Below are 6,677 nucleotides of genomic sequence, written 5' to 3'. Positions count from 1 at the left end.
CAATATTTTCTTGTGTGGGAAGATCACTTGGTGCTCGCAAGACTCGAGACCTTGAATTGCTTCAGTTAGAACAGGCTCATATATATGTTCTAAGGAATTGTGATGAGGTGCAACCATTTATTAGGTAATTCTTGCCAGTACCTTCAATTTTTACTTATGTCATATCGATTTCCTGTTCTGATATTAGTACTAATATTTTGTATTACAGTGAGTATAGCAATGGCGAGGAAGTGTCTTCATTGCCACAATATACATCCACCTGGGCCAAAAATTTCATTCCGTGGTTTAGGAATAAGGTATAAGTATTGTCAGTTAACTCATATATTGATATTTTCATATCTTATTGATTTTTTCCTATAGCTGATTAAGTAATTTATGTGCCTTCTTTGCAGATACATAATTTGTATGAACATGATAAAAGTGAGCAAATGGAAGACCTTCTGTCCTTATCTAGGGGCCCTTTGCAAAACAGTACATGTTTTGCAGGTTATGATATGAATGGATTCAGATTTCGCATAGAGAGTCGTGACAAAATCGGTGCACACAGAACGGCGGAGTTGTTGTTTCGGCAGAGGGAAGTACAATTAGTGAGAATGCAGAATATTATGGCATATTAACAGAGATAATAGAGCTTCAGTTTCTTGGGGGAAGACGTGTGCCATTATTTCGTTGCAAGTGGGTTGACGTATTCAATAAAAAAAGAGGGATAAAGAAGGATGTTTATGGACTTGTTAGTGTCAACTTTAAATGTCTACTTCGGACAAATGAGCCATTTGTATTAGCTAGCAAAGCTTCTCAAGTCTTTTTTTGTCAAAGACAATCTGATCAAAGGTTGGCACTTGGTTGTCAAAAAGCAGCCACGTGACACCTATAATGTACCTCCTAGAAATTCAGACGACGAAGATAATGAAGATGAGGATTATGATGACGAGGAAGATATAGTTGTTGATGATCCTCCAACTACATCATTTGGTGGAAAGAGGAAATAATGATTCTAGAATATTAATCATTCCCTAGGATACAAAACCTGTCACCATTGATTTATAGTATTCTGAGTGTGCTTAAACCATTCTATGTGCTTATATTTTTTTTCCTGTATTAAACATAAATATTTTATGCTATTGCTATGCTATCTGTGTAGGTTCTAACAATGCAGGGAAGGTATGGAAATGTAACAGCCTCTGCCCAGTCAAGCTTCATCAGCCCAGGATTGCTTCGTCAGCAACATGCGAGGAGGTCCTATCCAAACCCAATTACCGACATACTGATCAACAATGAGAGTATTGCTAAAAAACCAGCGAGAAGGTACTATTCACAACACAATACTACCACAACAATCAACAATGACAGCTCTATTATAAAGGCAGCCATGAATCAACATAAGAAGAGGCCTTATAGAAAACCAAATACTGCAGCAAATGGTAATTGATATTGCATTCATGTATTCCTTTACAATAATTTATTCATGCCAATTTCAATTTACTAACAATCTAGGTATTGTAGATGACTTAGAAGATGAGCATTTCGATGAAGTATTGAAAAAAATGGCAGCAAAGGTCAATGGGACTGGGACTGGTAACAATATGTTTGATTCTGATAATGAAAGTGAGAATTATCATAATGAAAGTGAGTCTGATTATGACCATGAAAGTGAATACAATTCTGAACATGAGAATGAGAACTCTGAAGGTGCTTCTGAAGATATATTATTCAAGAAAAAGCATGCATCTTTTAAAGGAGATAGACAGTCGCATCGAGTCAGGCCACAAAAGAAGCTAAAATGTGAGTATTTCCTACATTCAGTACAAGAGTAAAATGCTAGTATTTATTTGTTTTGAGTTTTATGAGGAGTTTTTCCACATGTCTTGCAGCCATGAACCATGAAGTTGACACCTTAACCAGATCTAATAATGAAGAGGGGAGGGAGAACTCTGAAGGTGCTTTTGAAGAAGAAAACACAAGAGAAAATATGGTATTGAAGAAAAAGCATGCCTCTTTTAAAGGAGATAGACAGTCGCATCGAGTCAGGCCACAAAAGAAGCTAAAATGTGAGTATTTCCTACATTCAGTACAAGAGTAAAATGCTAGTATTTATTTGTTTTGAGTTTTATGAGGAGTTTTTCCACATGTCTTGCAGCCATGAACCATGAAGTTGACACCTTAACCAGATCTAATAATGAAGAGGGGAGGGAGAACTCTGAAGGTGCTTTTGAAGAAGAAAACACAAGAGAAAATATGGTATTGAAGAAAAAGCATGCATCGTTTAAAGGAGATAGACAGTCGCATCGAGTCAGGCCACGAAAGAAGCTGAAATGTGAGTATTTCCTACCTTCAGTACAACACTAAAATGCATATATTTATTTCTTTTGAGTATTATGTGTTATTCCATATGACTTGCAGCCATGAACCATGAAGTTGGTACCTTAAATGGAGCTGATAATGAAGAGGGGAGGGACACTTGCAGGGCACATATTCAGAACAATAATATGGACACCTTAACCAGAGCTGATAATGAAGAGGAGAGGGACACTTGCAGGGCACATATTCAGAATAATAATATGGATACCTACACAAGTGCTGATAATGAAGAGCGGAGGGACTCTTGCAGGGCACATATTCAGAACAATAATATGGATGCTGCAAAAACTGGTATGATACAAATATAATTTCACACGTTCTGCATTTTTTCTCTTTTTTTGTATGGGACACAACTTATTGATGAAAGTATATATAAATGTTTCAGCTGATATAACTGAAGAGAAAAGGGGTCGTGGCAAAAACAAATGTAAGAATCTTGCTAAACTTAAATCAGGACAAAAGATTAAAGTGATGTTCTACAACAACCGTGCTCTTGGCACATCATTTGCACGACACATTGGTAGAATCGTCCGTGATCCTACTATTACCCCGGGGAGAGTGAAGAAATGGACAGACATTAGTGAGACATCTATGAAGCATATTTTTGCTGCAGTAAAGGTATACTTTCATTATATTGTTGTGTTATCTTTTATATATGGTATACTTTCATTATATTGTTGTGTTATCTTTTATATATGTATATATATCCTTTAAGATGGTACATTTATATGGGGCATCTGTTTAACAATTTTTAGGACAAGTTTGAAAACAAAGACGAAAACATTAAAATTGATGTGTATGAAAATGATATCATGGAGCATGCTAGGGATCTATGGAACAATTGGTGTGGTGACTTGTGTCGGCATTATGTTAAGCCAGCAAAGAATATGCAACAAGCTATTAAGAACTGCCCTGAAGATTTTCCACAAGCTGACTGGGAGTGGTTGGTTAAAGAACATTTCTATAGTAAGGAGTTCATTGTAAGTGCTATACTGCTGCCCATTACTGTTCTTAATTGTTTACTGCTGAGATGGTGTTGTTAACATGTATAGTAATCTAATTATTCATTTCATTCTAGGCAAGAAGCAAGAGAAATTCAAAAAATAGATCTAACTTGACAATCCTCCATCACAATGGCAGCAAACCATTTAGAAAAGTAATTTATGACAATGTAAGTATTTGACATTTTATCTAAACATGTTGATTAGTTTTCTTGTATATTACTTGTTAGTTTTGATTACATATATTCCATGCATATACTAGGGCGGAAAGGATAACAACCCTCCAAGTTTGGATGCCTTATTTTTCATGACTCACACAAAGGGTGGTAGTTTTCTAGATTCTGAATCCTCCAGCAAGCATGTGAGCTTATGAAGTCATATATATTTCTGTTTATTGGTGATATACCATAATACAACTCTCTGAAATTAAGGTATCTTTGAATGCAGGCACAACTTGAGGAACAAATATCATTAGATCCTTCTCTTTCTAATGCAGAACTTATGGATAAGTGCTTCCCTTCAAAGAGACAGGATCACATTGTTGGATATGGTGGTGGCGTGAAAGCAAGACATCTTAGAAGTCCATGCATTAGTAAGGCTAAATTGATAGAAAAGTTGAAATAGTTCGAGGATGAGAAAAGAGCAATGCAAGAAGAAAATAGAGAGCTACGAGAAGAAAATAAAGCTACAAACAGTCGTATGAGCCGTATGAAACAGGAGTGGGAAGAACTAAAGAACAGATTAAGTAGTAGTTAGACAAAAAGTTCTAGTATACGATCATCTAGCAGATTTAAACGATGGTATTCATCATAAATCTTCAGATGGTTTAGTAGATGTAAATTAGAGTAAATGTTTAAGAGTGAATGATATATGAATCTATTTTGACAACAAATATATTGCCACATGGAAAACAATGATATCTGGTTTTGCTTATAATGGACAGTTTAGAGAAGCCCTTTTGGTCTACAATGATATGTGCAGAGAAGGAGTCACACTGGATGGTTCAGTCTTTGTTGCTGCACTTGGTGCTTGTGCTCATGGAGGTTTGTTGCAAGAAGGTTGGAGCATCTTTAATCAAATGGTTGAGTACTGTCGCATTGTTCCAAGAATGGAGCACTATGGATGCATAGTGGACCTACTTGGTCGAGCTGGTAAGTTACAAGAGGCAGTTCGATTTATTGAAAGCATGCCTCTTAAGCCTGGTGCATTTCTAGAATACTTGAAGTGCTTCCTTCGGCAAAGAAACCTTTGCTTTTTGGGAAGTATAGTAGGGTTCTCAATCGCCTTCAGGTAAAACTTTCATCTTTTGTTTACTACAGTTTTTTATTTTATTTTATTGAAAACTAGTATTTTAGATCAGCGCTTTCTCCAAATTTAGATCAGAAATTTAGAATATGTGCACTCCAGCTCTACTGGTAATAGAATATGTGCCATTTTCACCCTCAATCTTATTATTTGGCCCAATATTTATTCTGACCCAATCATCATTTTATTCCAAAAAATAGATAACATGACCTCAAGGCCACCAGTCTCAGGGTCTTGTACGGCATCAGTTAATTCCAATCAAATGCAGACAATTGCAAGGTAAAGGGAGAAAAGGACCTTCTGTGATACATTCAAAGGATCTGTGCTGTTTGTTTATTTATATTTTTTTGCCGGCACACTTATGTTTACTTTAAAGCAATTTTCTGTTTTCCTTCACATAATCTTCTTGTGACTTGTGATGTATACTTTTTTTGTTACTGCTGGTGCTTTCGCCATGTTGAGTAATCAGTAAACATCCAAGGACAACTAAGTATCTTTTGTGTTAATTTCTTAGGTTTGCTATTGTCCTTTAGGTAGTTCATTTCATTTAGTTTATAACATTTTAGTTCTTGCAAAAAAGATCATTTGCAATATTGTTGGTGTTCATAATCAGCATAGTGGTCTCCAAATGTTTGAATGATGTCTATCTCTATAAAATAGAGAATTATTCTCAACTGTTAATATTTTCAGATCATTTATTTTTTATTATTATTTTTTGTTGATTGCTGATGTTAATAACCTCTTTCGTATTCTTTAGTTCCTCTGCAAACAAACATATGGTTACTGATGGACTAGCTGTATCATTGCAACTTCTGTTTGTATATATTTTTAACCATATATTTGTATATTTCTAAACCTTGGTTCTTGCATGGGCATTACAGACCAAGGGGTTTCTGCAATCTTCAGCAATTGTCCAAACATCTGCACGCTAATCGTTACAGGTTGTAGGCGTCTGTCCAGTGCTGGATTCAGAGGTTGTTCAAGTTCATTGCGTTACCTTGAAGCCGAGTCTTGCATGCTTTCTCCAGACGGTTTGTTGGATATAGCTAGTGGCAGTGGACTCAAGTATCTGAACTTGCAGAAGTTAAGAAGCTCCACTAGTCTGGATGGCCTCGGTAACCTTGCGCTCGCTAAAAGCCTCTGCATTCTGAATCTCAGGATGTGTCGCTACCTCACAGACAATTCCGTGGCAGCAATAGCCGGTGAGTGCCCGTTGCTCGAGGAGTGGAACCTTGCTCTTTGCCATGGGGTCCATCTACCTGGCTGGTCTGCGATCGCGCTGTACTGCAGTAAGCTAATTAAGAGTGCTGCATGTGAACTGCTGCCGGCTCATCTGCGACCAGAGCTTGCTGGCCCTCGGCAATGGCTGTCCGCGCCTTGAAGCTGTGCATATCAATGGCTGTGCCAAGGTCACCAACAATGGCCTGGCCTTGTTTACCCTTTCCAGGCCCCACGTGAACCTTAGGGTGTATGAAGTTATGTCCATTGGCCCTTCCATTGAGAATTTGTTCCGATTGCATTGAGGTGAAATTGTTAGTTAGGTTTTCGAAGTTTGGGATTAAAAGTTCCTCTGCAGCTATTTACATGTACATGTAACTTCTGTTTGTATATATTTTTAACAAGAGAAATTGATAGGGATCTCTCCTGCTAACATCGTCGTTAAAAATGGAGCCATATATTTTCAGCCAAACAATATTAGCATTGTGTTGGTGAATGGTGACCAGCTTACTGATTTCTACCACTGTACAGGGCATTCTGGATCCAGCATTCTTGAAGCATGTTCAACCTGTCTCCATATGCCCGTGCACCAAGAGCGTCCCAGACGTGAGACTGTCTGATGGAAGCCAACGTATCAGCATGGAAGTTGTGTTGGAGATGCTGATGGAAGTTGAGGCCACCATATACGGTGTGAGGCACGCTGGAGTCTATGGCAGGGAGAAGAAAAGTCCTAGTGTGATCATTGCTGTAAAAGATTTTTCAGATTTTATACTATATGGAAATACATCTCATATG

The 6,677-nt window shown here is 37.4% G+C and overlaps 1 long non-coding RNA gene and 1 pseudogene across 1 annotated transcript; both read left to right on the top strand.

Moving 5' to 3' along the window:
* Positions 1–4,754: 4,754 nt before the first annotated feature.
* On the top strand, positions 4,755–5,474 carry LOC103643609 (uncharacterized). The gene is made up of 3 exons (XR_561121.2): positions 4,755–4,774; positions 4,865–4,943; positions 5,422–5,474. It is a non-coding gene; the product is annotated as an uncharacterized lncRNA (long non-coding RNA).
* A 40-nt stretch (positions 5,475–5,514) lies between these two features.
* On the top strand, positions 5,515–6,227 carry LOC103645422 (F-box/LRR-repeat protein 12-like; annotated as a pseudogene).
* The last annotated feature ends 450 nt before the right edge of the window (positions 6,228–6,677 follow it).

Source organism: Zea mays, chromosome 1 (genome assembly GCF_902167145.1).
Source record: "Zea mays cultivar B73 chromosome 1, Zm-B73-REFERENCE-NAM-5.0, whole genome shotgun sequence".
Taxonomy (NCBI): Eukaryota; Viridiplantae; Streptophyta; class Magnoliopsida; order Poales; family Poaceae; genus Zea; species Zea mays.
The sequence above is the reverse complement of the archived record's forward strand: the minus strand, read 5'-3'. Positions and strand labels throughout refer to the sequence as shown.